The 17,248-nt window shown below is 28.6% G+C and overlaps 1 pseudogene; it reads right to left on the bottom strand.

Moving 5' to 3' along the window:
- LOC142318016 (TATA-binding protein-associated factor 172-like) overlaps positions 1-8,743 on the bottom strand; it is a 132,605-nt pseudogene extending 123,862 nt beyond the window's left edge.
- Positions 8,744-17,248: the final 8,505 nt, after the last annotated feature.

Raw genomic sequence — 17,248 nt, 5'->3', positions numbered from 1 at the left:
GTCTCGCAAGCCATTTCAACAACCAAGATTTCACTTCACCCTGCTCACAATCCTCTCCCAGGAAAAGTATAGCTTAAGAGAAAAATACAGCCTCAAATAACAAAAGATGCCTACACTGGCGACGGAATCTACAATAGTACTTTTGTTAACATCATTAACAAAAACTAAAAACAGCAAAAGGCCAAGATTGGAACCCTATGTAACTCCAGATGTTGCATAGAATTCATGATGGGAAATATATCCAGCGTATTTAGCAGCAAAAGTTCTACCACTCAGGCATGAAGAATTCCACTAATGAGATGCTCACCAAATCCAAATCTGGCCAACTTCTTCAAGAATAGGTAGTGTGATATTTTATCAAATGCCACACTACCTATTCTTACTCAATGCTGTTTGAAAGTCAAAATAGATGGTGTTCACCTGGTCTATGGAACAGTTCTGCATGAAAACATGTTGAGAACATGTTAAGATGTTAAAACATATTAAGAGAACAATATATCTGAGTGAATCAAAATTTAAAACTATGAGCACAGCATGGAGGATTCAACAATTAAATGTTTGCATGCTTAATGATTATAATGTTAAAATAAATAATTTAGAACACTCACTACTTTATTCATAATCATGCAAATTAATTTTCAAAATATAAAAAAAAATTAAAAAGTAAATTAGATTTTGCAATTATGTACTAACCCTATAATGTGTTTATTACTACACAAGAGCCTATTTCCAAATCTTATTAATTAATAATAATTATTATAATCTTAATTCACATTTTAATTTTGACCATAAAAAGGACTGTAATAATGAACAAACGTATCTTAAGTATTAATATTATAATTGGTACTTTGACATACTATAAATTTTCATAGAGGAATAAACTTTAATAATTGATAACTTTAGGAGGGAATTTTGCAGTCTTTGAATATGAAATATTTATATAATTTCAGTTTATGAATAATAATTATAAGAAGTGAGATAATTGTTAGAAAAATTAATAATTAGAGGAAGTCAAATAAACATTTTGAAATGTATAAAAATTTATGTATAAAATCAACTAAGTAACTATTAAAATACAAAGAAGCAGTTTTTAATAACGATATGAATTTAATTTTTTATTTCCCTTAACACAAATAACTGACAATAAATGAATATGAATGGATACTGAATTACAAAACAATTAAGCATAAATTTTATCATTATTAGTATTTATAATCAACTTTCTTACATAATCAATATTTGTGAATTTAACATAATGGACCATGAACAAACTAATATTTAAGATATTTTAAAACAAATCAACAAAGAATAAATATATTTAAAATTAAGAAAAAGAAAAAACTATAATCTATATTAAAAATAATCATCTAATAGGTTTTATTTTAGATAATTACTAATGCTACCAACTAGAATAACCATCTGCACAATCAATTTCTAAATAAACATGAATGAATTTTTATTCTAGGAATCAGAAATAAACAAAAGTAGCCTGTGGATATTATGACTACAAGTATATTATCTGCACTGCAACGTATATATGTAATGTGTGGAATTGCACATATTCTATATAGAATAAATTTTAATGAGAAAGATGAAATTTTATTTTATCAATATAGGATAAAATGATAAAATGCTACTCCTCTGCTGGAATTGAACCTGAGATAGCTGATTTAGAAGCAGTCATGTTGACTTCTACAAAATTAACATTTCAATAGGTCTTATTGTAACACTTTAGTAAAATCAATACAATACATTAACACTGACAATAAATATGTGTTGTGTCTAAGCTACACATAAAACAAAAATTTCTACTGTTTGTAAATCATGAAATGAATTGTTGGGTGCATTTTAAGGAGATAACTACTGATCTGCAATGGGATTTACAGTCCATTGTGAGGTAATAATATAAACTGAAAATTCACATTTTTTTCAGTAGGTAATATAGTTTTCTGAAAGAGCTTAAAAAATTAGTTTCTTGATGCAGTATGAAAAAGCAATGTTATAAATCATAATTAATGCTACAAAAGCATCAGAAATTGTTCAAATTTTGTTTAAACTGGTGTCAGAATATCTCTGCTACATGAGTGGAATATGATAAAAAAATTTGACAAATCCCCAGTACATGTAGACAAATGATAACATTTCAAAGATACACACATAAAACAAATGCTATCTTAAGACACACAACATCAGAAATAATTAAAATTCAGTCATTTTTAAAATTAAAAGTCCTCAATTATACCTTAAAACAATAGAAATTGCAGTTATATTTGAAAGACTCCACATTCTAGTGGTGAACGCGTCTTCCCAAATCAGCTGATTTGGAAGTCGACAGTTCCAGCGTTCAAGTCCCAGTAAAGCCAGATATTTTTACACGGATTTGAATACTAGATCGTGGATACCGGTGTTCTTTGGTGGTTGGGTTTAACCACACATCTCAGGAATGGTCGAACTGAGAATGTACAAGACTACACTTCATTTACACTCATTACATATCATCCTCTGAAGAATTATCTTAACGGTAGTTACCGGAGGCTAAACAGGAAAAGAGAGAGAGTAAATTTAGTTAAAAAGTGGATGTGGGCAGACCAAAAGAATCCAGTGCACATTTTCTGGACTTAAAAAAAAAAGAAAAAATAAGCTATTTTTTTAGGTATGATGTGTGGAATCTCTGAAAGGAATTACGAACTACATGCTAATGTGTCCTACTTGCAGAATATGATTAAAAAATGAATTTTATTCAAAACAAATGTGAATGTTCATTGCTTATAAATATGGACGTACTGGGAACATTGATCTATTACACGCAGAATTCTCCAAAAACTAAAATTTCTGCTCTATTAAATAATTTAGAATAAATATGCTATTCTTAAAGAAAAAATATCTGACAGAAACATTTCACAAAAAAACCATTCTTTTTTTCTCCAAAAAGATATAAGTGTACGCAGAAGTACATTATAACTTACAATATTAAATTACAAACGTTACATATCTTAATTTTAGATGATAAGATTATTTAAGTACATATAGCTTCATTAAAAAGACACAAGACACAATAATATTTTTATTTACATTTAAAAAGTACTTTAAATAAAATACCATAAATTAATATTTACCTATATATTTAAATGAATAAACAGATCACAGACAGAACATATCTGTTCTTAAAAAAATCTACTGTGAAAATTTGGCAGTCATTTGATTACATTTGCTCCATAGAATGTTGTGCTACAAGATAAATTTCGTTATTATCCTAATTTTAATATTAGATACAAAAACACTGTTCTATCTAATAATAATTGTTATAATTACTTATGTAGTGTTTAAAACAGAAGAAATATTTACAATACATAATATTTTGTTAAAAAATAAATAAAAGATGTTCCTCATTGTAATAATTACTTTATCAGAAAAAAAACTTTTTTTATTAATTTTAATTGGTCGTGATTACTATCATCATTAACCTCTAAATTCCAAAAGTATGCATATACCATCACAGGAATTTCTGTTTATGTAATATATTGTTTTAAACACAATATCATATGATGGATGCTTGATTACAAGGTATTTGGTTTGTTTAAATAACCTTTTACAAGAGACAGTGGTTCTCTGGTTTGTATTCAATGTGTAAGTTTTATGATGCAATAATGACATGTTAAAACTTCAGGATTGTTAAACTTTACTATTAATTCATTTAATAAAGTAAAAAAAAATGCAGCTAGGCTGAAGCCCAATTTGATGAAGCCCAATTTGATGATTATGAGAGATGAATGTTTTATATTTTATAATTAGCGCACAATAAAATAGTTGCATACATATAACAACATTACACAAAATTAAATTTATACAATCTGAATCTTTACTATCAGTAAACAGCATTTTTATTATTGGAAGTTTAAGAAAATCATAGAAATTTCAACAGTGAAATTGTCAGCTTGAGATACTCAAATACTTTTTTTTTTAATTATACTTATTTCTTTTATTATGTTATGACATATATAATACTAGCATCCCCGTCGCAGCTTCGCCTGTGCTATATGGTTATTTTGTTCTCCATCAAGGCCAGGTGATAATTAGACGGCTTGGCTCACCTATCTCGTCCTTCCTGTCTAGTCAGAGGACTCTGTCCCTTGGATGCTGCTGTGTTCATTGAGTCACACTTGTGAGAATAAAACGGTAAATAAAAATTAAAGCCTGTTCAATTTATAAAAAATATCAGTGTATTGTAATTTCTTCAGAACAACAGCTTAGTAAGTACAGGACCTGAAACTTTGAGTGAGCTAAGAATGTGGGTTTGAAAACCAACAGCCTCCATCTTAAAAATATTAGTTATAACTGGCTACCTGTGCTTTGTATAGGTAAAAATATATTTTGTCTGTTGTTAGCATTACCTGACAAACACCACTTAGTGATCGTACTTCATTATTCACTTTAAAGTTTTTTATTTTATGTTTTTTAGTTGAGTAATCGGAAATAGGTACAGCCAATAATATGACAGTGGCAGTCATATTTATTTATGTGAGATATATATTTATTAACACATATTAACAGATACAGTGGCTATGTTGGTTGAGCCGCCACACTGTACGCTATCACACCGCTTAAAAAATTAAAATTAAAAAACCTGAAAATGGTTTTTAGATATTTTCTGAAGAATATTTGCAAACACCAAACTAGTAAATATCTTGTTTAATATAGTCAGAAATGGAGAAAATTTGCAATCATTGTTGAAATATTTTTATTTAGAAAAATCCAAAAATTGGTTTTTAGATATTTACATGAAAATTACACACACCAAAAATCAAGTTGATGTTTTCATCTGTTATGGAGAAATTTAAAAATAAAAAAACAGTTAATTTTATTATTATTCAATTTTAACCCTTTAAACTCAGAATTTCAAAAAATTCTTTCTTGGGGTGTACTTGCAGAATAAGAACATGTATACAAATTTTCATCAATTTATCTTCAGTAGTTTTTGCTGGATGTTGATAAAACAGTCAGTCAGGACAAGTTGCTTTATAGGTACAGATATATGTTAGTAGTACATTCTATCTTATTTCAGTTTAATTTCTTTATTCTTATTTAACTAAGATCCATTTTTTAGATTAATTTTAACTAGCTTCCATTTCCTATTTTAACATTTAGTTACAATTTAGAATGGTTTTCATTTAATTATAATTTACATGATTAATTTACTAAGGTAGAGTTACATTTATATTAATACTATATAATATTATACTCTAACATTTATATTAAAATTAACTTTAAAATTCACTTTAAAATTTTTTTAAAGTGAGTTTGATGTTAACCATTATACTTATGTCAGCTAGTAAAATTACTCGTACATAAAATCTGTGAATATAATCTGTTAATTAAGCTGCCAATGATCAGTGAGCTAAATGCCTGTATTGAAATAGACAAGATGTAGTTTATGAAAAGAAAATACAACTGAGGAAGAATATTAACTATATGATGAGTGTATGAATTAGCTTCAAAACATAGGATTGTTTCATTGTAATTCTGCCAAACATTGCTGCAACTTTAGTGACATTAATAAATATATATGTCACTTCAGCTACTACCCAGATGTTTTTGGGTGAATAAGGGACTTACTGCAGCCTATTCCAACTGTATGAACTCTCACTGTAAACCACAGATGACAATTTGTTGATCCTGTGATGTAAGCTGTCATGAGAGCTAAGTACAAAGATGGTACTGATTTTTTGATAAAATAATTGAAAATATTGTTAAATTCATCCTTTTCAAATAAATTTTTATGTATCAGAATTTATAGTATTTTCATCAGCTGCCAGGCAGAACCGAAACAAATATTGGTTTAAATTTACATGGTTGGAGAGCACTCAGGCTCCCATTGCCCTTTAAAATGAAGGAGAGGCATACCATCCCCCCAAATCCTGTATAAACTTATACAAAGATCTTCCTTTAGTCGTGGCATGCCATTCTTGCTGCCATGCTTCTATCACAAGGCTGTAAAGCCTCCTCCGCAGGTGGGAGATGGGCAACTGTTTCAAATTTAGAACCATTGAGATCACCATTCTGCTCCAGTACAGGCCCAGCTCGAAACCACATCCCAAATACCTTGGCCTACCTGCCTCTTCACAATTTCCATATGGCCACCCGAATTTTTACCACTAAATTGATTGGAAGAACCTTTCCCAATACAATGGTAACCTTGTAGAAGGTTTTTTAAAAATAACAGTGCATACAATTAAGGCTCAGCGCTGAGGACTCCTTAAATTTTGAACAAATGCTTGGTTTCTTTCCAACCTTTGCGCCCAAACGGACGCCACATAAGACGCCCTTCTCTTGAACAACTTTATCAAGGATGTAGCGGCAAAATCTAGGTTTGTGCAATTTTACCAATTTGTACAGCTCAGACACATACATACATCGGCACATACATACATCGGCACATACATTTCACAAACCAATCTTTCATATCTTGTTTTCTGCTCTTTGAGTTAGGGATTTTATTGATTTAAATATTATGATAAGGAGCATTGTCTATTACTAAAATACTCCTCGACTCAAAATTTTGCAGCAATTTTTTTCTTTCATCCATTTCATAAACATATCACTGTTAACATTATCATGATAGGCCCCAGTCTGATTTGTCATGTTTTTTCCATGTTTTCAAGACATTTGGGATGAAACGTTTTCTCTGCTAGCATAAATAATTATTAATCTGAACCCTTTAGATTGGACATCAGACACTATTGTTGGAATTGTCTGACCACGATTGACTTTTAAGGTGACTACTAAATATGTATGGTTCACTGAGATAAATTATGGGCCGTTCTTGATTTCTGAAATACTTTATTGCCCTCAGAAAAGAAATTTTTTGTTCAAGAGTAACTGGTATTTCAATTAATAGTTTTCTGTTATTCTGGGTCCTTCTCCATTTGAAACCAAGATTCTTCAGAATATATTTCAAACTGCCTTTTTGCCCTTCAAAGTTAATACTCTCTCGTAGCTCTTGTAATAAAATTTTCACTGTAGGAAGGCAATGTTTTTGCAGGTGAAAATTATAAACTATTTGTCTTACCAAACATTTATCAAAATTATCCAGTCCTGTGATACACCTTTTAAAAGTCAGTCGTTTGAAAAATGTTTTATTTCGTTGTCATCACTATCTTTTTTTTTCAGTTTGGTAATAATTGTTGTCACACATGCTCAGACACACCACATACTGCAGCAGTTCTAACTTGAGCCTTTGATAAAGGAATTGTCACAGCCTTGTTATCTGCTTCTTCCTTCATAAACTTGTAAATGTTAGAAATAATTTCTCTGCCTTGACTATGAATGATGTGTCCTTTCAATTTCCATTGAATACCGCATATAAAAACTATTATCCATTCAGAAATATAAGGTAACTTAAAATGATTTACCTAATTCCAAATATCTATATATTAGAAGTCCTAAAAACAGTAACATTTAATAAAATATTGACTATTAACTTTTGTATTTAACTTGTAAGTGATCTATTTGATTTCTTTAGTTAAATGAATATCAAAATGAAAGTCAAATTCCTGTCATATTTGTTCTAACAAGTCTACTGAAACTAACAATATAGCAATAACCATTCAGACTGTAACCAATGGTAGCACAATCACAGCTTAATGTCCAAAAAGAAGAAAAACGCATGGCATAATACGTAAAGGCCTAAGAGGCCAAGTCATGATATCTGCTGTGACTAACTCCAATAAAAGGATGCATTTTACTGAAGTAAGAATAAACATACACATGCCAATGAGGGGGTACCCATCTAGTAGCAAGATTTTTGTTTAATTCTGATAATACAAATCATATATCTATCCAAATACAAATGATTGGTTGCTGTCTTTTCATGAAAAAGGAAGTCATTATACAAGTTTGGTGCATGTAGATTTTCCCATACAAAATCACTGTGACACCTTCACCTTATCACTTAAATGAAACTTGTTTCATCACTAAATACAGTATAAAGAGTAAATCATTTCTTCTACAGTTTCATGAATTATAAAATAAAATACCAGTTTTAGTAACTTCTCCATTGGTCTTGTAGCTTGAAACTTATATGGTTTCATTACCTAATAATGCCTCAAACAACAAACACATAATCTACGGATTCTCAATACTGACTAGCTCAGCAAGCTGACTTATAGAGCTACACTGAAAACTGTTTTAGATTTCTCTTATCTTATGAAGCTGCTTGCAGCAATGATGCATGCCCTCTGAATACCCCAATGAATTAACTCCGTATAAAATTCACCATTAATCACAATTAAAAAAAACCTGCTACACACAAAGAGCTTGGACTGCTTCCAGACATCACTTTCTCAGAAAAATTGTGAATATCAGAATTATCGGAAACATCAAATGGTAACCCAGCAAAACTCAATAACCTCTTTCATTTGATGTATATGTGGTTGATAAGTACAGAAGAGATTTATTAAAATCAGGTGAATCACTAAAATTTCCTTGTTGAATAATTTGTGATTTTATATCTGACTACTTTTAATTTTTTTAACTGAGGACCATTATTACTAGTGTTGTAAAATTTAAATATAATTAAATAGAAGTTAAAATAAGATTAAAAAATACCTTATGCCATCCTTTTAATGGCCATTTTCTTTTTTTATGTAAGTACCCAGTCAGAACCTCTGGTTTCTTTTCAAACCTTTGACCATCTCTAAGGCCTTCCAGGATTTCCCACTCAGATCCACGTCTGTTTACCCGTTTATTAACTGGAAAAAACAGCAGATAAACTAGGTCATAAAAAAAAAATTAAGACATATTTTTTTTAACATTTTTAAAATAACAATGAAACAACAGTTCTTGGATATCAACAACCTACGATTTTAGTAGTATTATTTATCATACACGACATTAGTCGTCCTAAACAAAGTTCTGAGCTTTTTGTTTCTTAAATTAATAACTTCACCATCTATCTCATCAGAACTTTTATTTCACTCCCTCTTTCTAAATAATCAGTCTCATGCTCTTTAAGATACATAAAATAAGATAGTAAGGAAAGTAAAAAAAAGGTAAAGAGTAAAATATAAAAAAAGATAGAGTAAAAAGTAAAAAAAGATAAGCTAAATACATTTTTAAGCTACTAATTGGAACCCTTCTGACACTTTCACCTAGGAAATCAAAACCTGAATCACTGAACAGCCCAAAAGTAGTCACTATCCTACACCGTAAGAAAAACAAATATAATAGCTGACTCAATTATCAACTACCTATCCAAGAATTCTGGATAAGAAGAAAGATAAAGAAAGATGAAAATAATCAACAAAGAAAGGGAGTGGCAGTCTTCTAGAAATTGAAGTACTTCACAATCTGCCTAAAATCTAAGCATGTTAACATTGCATGTGATATAGATAGATATAGCACTTGCAATTTTCAATATAGAAGTAGAATTGATGGCTAGTCAATAATATGTAAATACAAACAGTATGACTGGAAAAGGCTCTCCACATTGTTTAACTATGGCGATAGACAAGTTGATTTATAAAACTTGGATTCAATATTTGCAATTTTTCCTGACTTCACAATCTTCAAATTCCGGGTTCTTGTTTTGAGACATTGCAGATGTAATGAAAACATCAGTGTCAGCAGATCTTAACTTTGGTAATCTACAAGAATTAATTTACTAAGCACAGCTTCAGGAATTTGAAATGTTTTATTATTTATTTAAGTTACTACAAATACAGTATCAGAGTTTAAACTAAATTCAAATTCTAAACCTTCCAAATGAAAAACTGAAACTCCTATCCTGCCAAGAAAGTTATTCTAGACCTTATACCCTTTAAATTCAGGATGCTACTCCACTGAATGTGGCAAATTATCAAGTTGTTAAACTATGCTAATCTGCTATATTAGGGTGTAAGTATTTGCAGCTTCCCAACACCCAATATAAATGCAGACATTAAATAATCTATAAGTGTAATTTAAAGCACTTGGTAATTGTGTCTTTCTCAACTGTTAGCTTGGTTGTTTAACTTATAAAAATATATCTAAACTAATTAAACAAAACTTGCAAGATTGTTTTACTTTTCCTGAGATTAAACACTGCACTATATCTTATTTCAAATTTTCTTGAACATCTCAATCTCTTTGTTGTTAAAATATTTTTTTTCCATTTACTCTTAGGATGCATTTAAAGAATAAATTTCTAAAGGTAAATAAATAAGGTCTATATCTATAACAATTTTTAAATAAATAGTTTTTTTTAAATGTTTAGTTTTTAAACAATTATAAAAAAATAAAATATAAAATTAAGAGAGTACATCACGTAATATTATGTTGATCAGCTGATCATTCAGTTTAGCAAGTTTAAAAGAAAACACACTGAAAAAAACAATAATTTTTTTTGTTTTTATTTCACAGTTTATTTTCTTAGAATGTTTACTTTTGATGTAACTAACAAATAGCACTAATATTTTAATGAACCTACCACTACAGTAAAGACTTTTTCTAATATATTTTAAATAAACAAGTTTGGCAATTTATAAAACTCTGCATAATATTTCTAAGGGAAAATTGCACATACTCCTACATAATGCTTTACAATCATTCAGTGAAATGTCACTGCCAAGAATACTGAGGAAATGGAAACTTTATGACCAAGTGAGTGTGTGTCATTTGTTAATTTGTGTGCTTATTTCTTTCTCCTATTAAATAAAGTTTAATGTGTTTTGGAATCGATAATCAATGCGTAATAAGGTTTGACGTTCTCAGAACAATTGTTACCATTAATTTATTCTGTTATGTGTAAATTTCTTTCTTTTAAATTCAGTTGTAGGTTAAGGAGATTAAAAATTTGTGTTACATTATTGCATGCATTTTTCCAAGCATTTAATATAGAATGAAAAGCAAAAAAAAAATTATTTTATGATAATTAACATATAAGAAGATATAGAAAATGAGAGATCGCATTACTACCAACTTATTAATATTTTCACTAGATAACAAAAAAACTATTATGAATTACATATGTGTTTTTCCTAATCCACAGTAAAATCATTATATAGAAAAAAATATTAAACAAAAATAGAATCAGACACAATCTGATTTTTACATTTTGTTTTTTAGGTGAAGATTATTTTCTTGAAAAATGGAACAGGGTTTATGAAAAATCATAAAAGTTAATCCTTAATCTAATCTTCAGAATACACAACTTCAACAAGTACAATTAGATAATAACACACCAAATATTTTTTTTTTCATATGTAAACAATAAAAAATACAATTAATCAACTGAAAAAAAAATTTTCTTTTAACTAATCATCATAAACAGTAATAAGTAGGACAGATTAAAATGTTTAAATGACGTAAAAAATATGATTAAAACGAAAAATACCTATTTATCTTTTATACATTATAATATCAATAATAATAAAACAAATAAAAAAATATGAACAAGCTAAATTAAAAATGCTGCTAATATTATAAATCATTATTAAACAAAATAAAAAACAAATAGCAACAGCAGAATATTACAAAAAAGTATTTTATAGCCTAAAATTATTTCAACCATTATTCATTTAACTAAATCTATATTACAGTACTTAAACAGCAGCAAAAATGTTATACAACTAATGGAATTAAAAATAGTTTCTTTTTAGATATTATTTATTTTATTACAACAGCAATATATTATGTTTAGATTGCATAAGATATAAAATATAAATGCAGATTTCTCACACAAGGACATAAGCAATAAACAAATTCTATTCACAAAACTTAATTTTTAGTATTAAGAAAGAATACACTAATCTCGAAACAGCATTTCTTTAATTAAAATAAACAAACACTTCTTCATTAAACAAAAAAAATATATATCCTTTTTACCATAGTTCTACAAATGAAAAAAAAAAATTTACACAATTTCTGCTAAACTAATAACAAGGCAAAATAAATATATGTTCAAGATGAAAATTTAATAAAAACTAACTAGCTGAATTACCCGAAGTTCCTTCTGGAATTCGTTTCTCTCTGTAACCAGTATGGAATTTTATGGTAAAAATTATGATAAAAACAGATTTTCTTCAAAATATTATTTTTTTTTCTTTTCTTTTTATACTCTGCTTGTTAAGTCACATCATTTATGAAATTTACATTTTATACTGCTAAATTTGCTGAAAATTTGATGAGGCTTTAATTTTTCTGTAGATATTTTTTACTGTGATAAGAATCATTAAATGATAAAAACACTTTTTCATCAAGAACGAAGCAGGATCCCCAAGAATATTTCAATTTGTGAAAGTTCCATTAAAATCTTTTTCATGATAATCTTGAATGTAAACAGACTGGTAACTATTTAAAACTGAATAATTTTAATTTCAAATAAAGGTAAAAACAGTACACATACAAAAAAAAAATTGGTTGTAGCAGACAGTCATGTTTACAATATGAATACGTACAGACTAAAATCAGCATTGAAGAGTCTGACTTTTAGTGTACGTGTACTCTTTCTTAAATCAGCAGCTCAAAACAAAGTTAATTAAGATAGATGCTAACTAAACATTTTGATTAATATTTATAAACTGCATAAAATAATATAAATAATATTTTTCCCATTTAAATTTAAATAATATTAAAAATATGGCAAAAACTTAATAAACAAAAAAGTACCAATCAAATTCGATAAAACACAATAAAACAAATATAGTAAGCATGAATTGCATTTTTAAACATGAAGTTAAATATTAGTTACTAAAGAAAACTATTAGCATTATACATCAAAGGAAAGCAAATACTGATAATAGAAATAGTGGAAGAAAAAATTATTCTTTAAGGCATGAAAACAAGTGAAGAATTGTAAAAAAAAATATATCAAATTATTGAATGTAACAGCAAGCCACAGATTTTTCTTACTTAACTTTACTTTTTCAAATTGTAATATCAAAGGTATTTTGTATGATCTTAAAATTGATCCTTAGATTTGTTTCCACTGCAAGGCTTAATACATTAATGGATAATGTAATCTCATAAATAATGAGATTATTTTAAATATAATAATTGGTTATACTAAAGATGTATTTTCTAATGGTGGTATAGATATATTCTCTCTTATAATGGCTTTTCAGTTCAGGCAGACTTGTTCTAGATTCCTTAGCCGAGTTTCCACTTTTTGAATGCTACGTAAAGTTCAGCATTCAAAAGATCTATAATAAATAACCAGTTATTGTTGTACATATTTACAGACACCCTAACAAACTAGGAGCCGTTTCATATGTTTAATGCTTTCCTTACTAGCTTTTTAATTTTGATAAACGGAACTGTGATTACTAGTGACTTCAATGTAGACCTGCCGACAACTATTAGATATGACAAGATACTACTGATTTCATTGTAACATCAATGTACCAATGCAAATTACAAATAACAATTTTTGAATGGATTTAATGATGAAAAGTTTTTAAACTCTTACCAAATTAATCCTTTTGTTTTAGAAACAAACCTCTCAAACCAAACTGGTGAATTGATTTGTCATAATGCTACAATTTTGTCATAATGGGAATAACTTTCTGTAGAAACAAAAAATGAAGCAAATATTAAAAAGGGGTATAACAGGGCTGTATATTGTCATCTATATTTGATCTACTTATATACTCTAATAGAATTAGAGAAGTGAGTGTAGGTGTAAATATTCATGGAGGAAGAATTGACATGTTAATATTTTCAGATGATGTAGCTGTAATTGCAGAAAGCAAAGAGGACTTGCAATGAATTTTAACTGTTACGGATAGGGTACTGAAAGAAAAATTTCACATGTGTATGGCCATAAAACCAAAATACTGGTATGCACTAAAAAAAGGATGACTAGAACAACAATAAAACTCAGAGATGAGACTATTCAGGAAGTGGAAGAGTTTACATATTTGGTAAGTAAAATAACAGGTGATAGAAGAAGCAACAAAGAAATAGTGAATAGAATACACCAGGAAAATAATGCCTATAACAAAATCAAAAATCTTTTTACAGCAAATAATATAAGCCTTGATTTGAGAAAACAACTGAGAACATCTATGTGGTGTATTGCATTGTATGGTAATGAGTCATGGAGAATTGGGGAAGAGGAAAAGAGGAGACTTTTGCCTTTTGAAGTATGGTGTTGCAGAAGGATGATGAAGATAAGTTGGATGGAAAAAGCATCAACCGAGGAGATTTAAGAGAGAGAGTTAATGAAGAGAAAAGCTTTTTGAAAAAAATTAATATTACACATTCCTGTTAATAGGAAATAGCTAATAGGAAAACTTGTTAGGCATTAGGGTCTAGTTAAGAGGATGATAGGACAAGTGGAAGGGAGAAATTGTAGGGGAAGGACTCTGTTGTAGTTCCTAAAACAGATAATGTACAATGTACAATATACAATAGCTAAAGAGAAAGGCTGATAAGCAAGAAGAGTAGAGAGATAATGACAACCAGCCTATGGGCTGTTAATCAAAATTAGAAGAATGGTAAAAAATATAATCAAGCTGAAAGACTCAAAATTTCTGAGAAAGAAATACCAAACAGCTTCAGACTCTTTTAATCAAGAGTTCTAGAATCTTATTCTTCTAAACAAGAGCTGATATTAAAAACAGGATTACATATTTTTTGAAATTTAAAAAAAAATTACTGTTTAGATATCTGTTTCAATGGCATTTAAGTCGCACTATAAAAATAAGAAAAAGGGCTGTTATAATAATAGCTTAAAGATATTTTATAGATAGAAGCAGTTGTTACATAGATTTACATTCTATAGATATTAATTTTTACCAGGTACATTAGTAACTTTAACTTTTTTTAAAAATGTCCATGAAGCAAAGATTTTATTGAGTAATAAAATCATAAAAAATATAAAATATAAAAGAATTTACTGCAATTAAAGATGTTTTACAATAACCAGATTTACAGGGATATTTCTGATACTTAATATCATTGAATTTTCTTTGGTAATATTTGCAATAATTTAAATTTAAATATAAATGTAGACTGCTAAAATTAATTATCTAAAAACAACTACAGTCTACCTATATCAGTGATTATTTCTTTGCAGGATTTTAAATATATTTTTATAAGTTTAAAGCTTTCCAAAATTTAATCAAATATTTTAAAATATGAATCTGATTATATTACTGACCAATCAACACAATTAATTAATATGTCTTTTGCTGATTGTGAATTTCCACATAGAATTGTAGTGTTGTCACTCCTATTTATAAGATTGGAGGTAAGCAAGATAGGCAAATTTTTGTTTTGCTTACCTTTTCAAAGAAATCTGAAATTCAAAATTTAGCTCAATGGTTTTAGAGATATCTATCAAGAAGTATTTCAGAGTTCTACATCCTATTAAGTTCTTTTGGGACATTACCTAATGCTTGGCTGTAAATGATGATGATGTAAATGTTTGCTGATGACACTAGGATAACTCTACCTCATAAGGACAAATTAAATAAAAACTAGAAATGCAGATTGACCCCAATTAAACATAAGAATAATGATTGCCTTCTGCAAAATGATTGATCAGAGAAGTATAATTTTAATAAATTAGAACAGTTTTAACATTTTTCATACATAGCCCTCAAATTTTCATAATTTTTAATATAAACAAAGAAATGGAGAAAATTATTTGTATACATTTTCAAGTACATTTTTTTAGTACATTCATTTCCACTCACAATGAATTTTTGTGTTTATAATTAATGTTTCCAATAGTACACATTCAGATAAAAGAGCAAACTCCTTTGTAAAGTATTCTCTGAATTGTCTGCTAAGTTCATCACACAGAATCATTAAAATTTGGCAATATTTCACTGCATGCAAAAAATCATTGTTTATAGTGAACTTTTCAAGCATTAGGAAAATGTTCACATTTTATGTTACTGTTATTCAACATCAGATTTCATGAAATTAGGTTGTTACTAATAACATAACCTTCTCATTATCAGTGACATAACCACAAAAAAATTACTGAAAGCTGCTGAATAAACTTAATATTTCTTATCTTATTATTAACTTTTCATTCGTATTTTGAAAGCACTGTTGATGTAGAAATGAAGAAGTAATAATAAGATAAGAAACATTATTAGATTCTGTACTGTGGTGGATTGCTGAGTTTTACTTTTAGTCTTTAATATAATTAGTACAGAGGAAGATATGGATAACAATAAAGTAAGAATTGATTTTATTAAATTAATATTAAATATATATATACATATTTTCTTTACATCATTTATGTAAATTCTGTAATTTCTTGTTTGAAAAATCTTTAACCTAAGTTAAAGATACAAACTCATGAAGCTTAAGTTAAAGCTCTTAACATGAAATTCTTCAAAAATCAATTTTGGTTTTTTGATGTTTTTTAATACTTTGAACTCCCTCTATGAATAATGAGACCTTGCCGATGGTGAGGGGGCTTGAGTGCTCAATGATACACAGTAGCTGGGCCAAAGGTGCAACCATATCAAGAGTGGTATCTGTTGAGAGCCAGACTAGGAATGATTTCTGAAAGAAGGCAGACAGCCTTAACAACGCCTTGTTATAAGGCCTTAACAACTCTTTCAGTAGTTGTTAAATGACCTTATCAACATCCCTCAATCTTCTGAGTACTGTGCAGCTGAAAGCAATGGAAAACTACAGCTGTTTTTTTCCCCAAGAAAATATAGTTCTCTGTAGTTTCATTTAACAAAAATGAAGGCACCTTCCTTGGTAAAATATTTTGGAGGTAAACTAATCCCTCGTTCAGATCTCTGGGTGGAGACTTCCAAGGAAGGGGTCACCAGAAAATTACAAAATAACATTCTACGAGCCGGATCGCGGAATGTTAGAAGTATAAAAATGTTCGGAAGTTAGAAAAATTTGGAGGGAAATGGATAGGTTAAATGTGTAGATGTAGTAGCAATTACCAAGGTTCGGTCAGTTGATTCAACTTTTGGTCAGCTAATTTTATAATAATTAATTCAGCATCAAATAAAGGGCAGGCAGGAGTAGGTTTCATAATGAACAAGAAGATAGGGAAGAGAGTAAAGTACTTCAAAAAGTTTGGTGATAGAATCATTATAGAAAGGATAAAATCAAAACCTAAACCAATGATTGTTAACATCTGTATGCCTACACAAGTGCCCATGATGATGATATGATGCAGTAGAATGTGTATACAAAGAAATTAATAAAGCAATTAAAACACATAAGAGGATGAAAATTTAATAATCATTGGAGATTGGAATGCAAGAATCAGAAAAGGCAAGGAAGT

This window comes from Lycorma delicatula, chromosome 1, assembly GCF_047948215.1.
Source record: "Lycorma delicatula isolate Av1 chromosome 1, ASM4794821v1, whole genome shotgun sequence".
Lineage (NCBI taxonomy): Eukaryota > Metazoa > Arthropoda > Insecta > Hemiptera > Fulgoridae > Lycorma > Lycorma delicatula.
The sequence above is the reverse complement of the archived record's forward strand: the minus strand, read 5'-3'. Positions and strand labels throughout refer to the sequence as shown.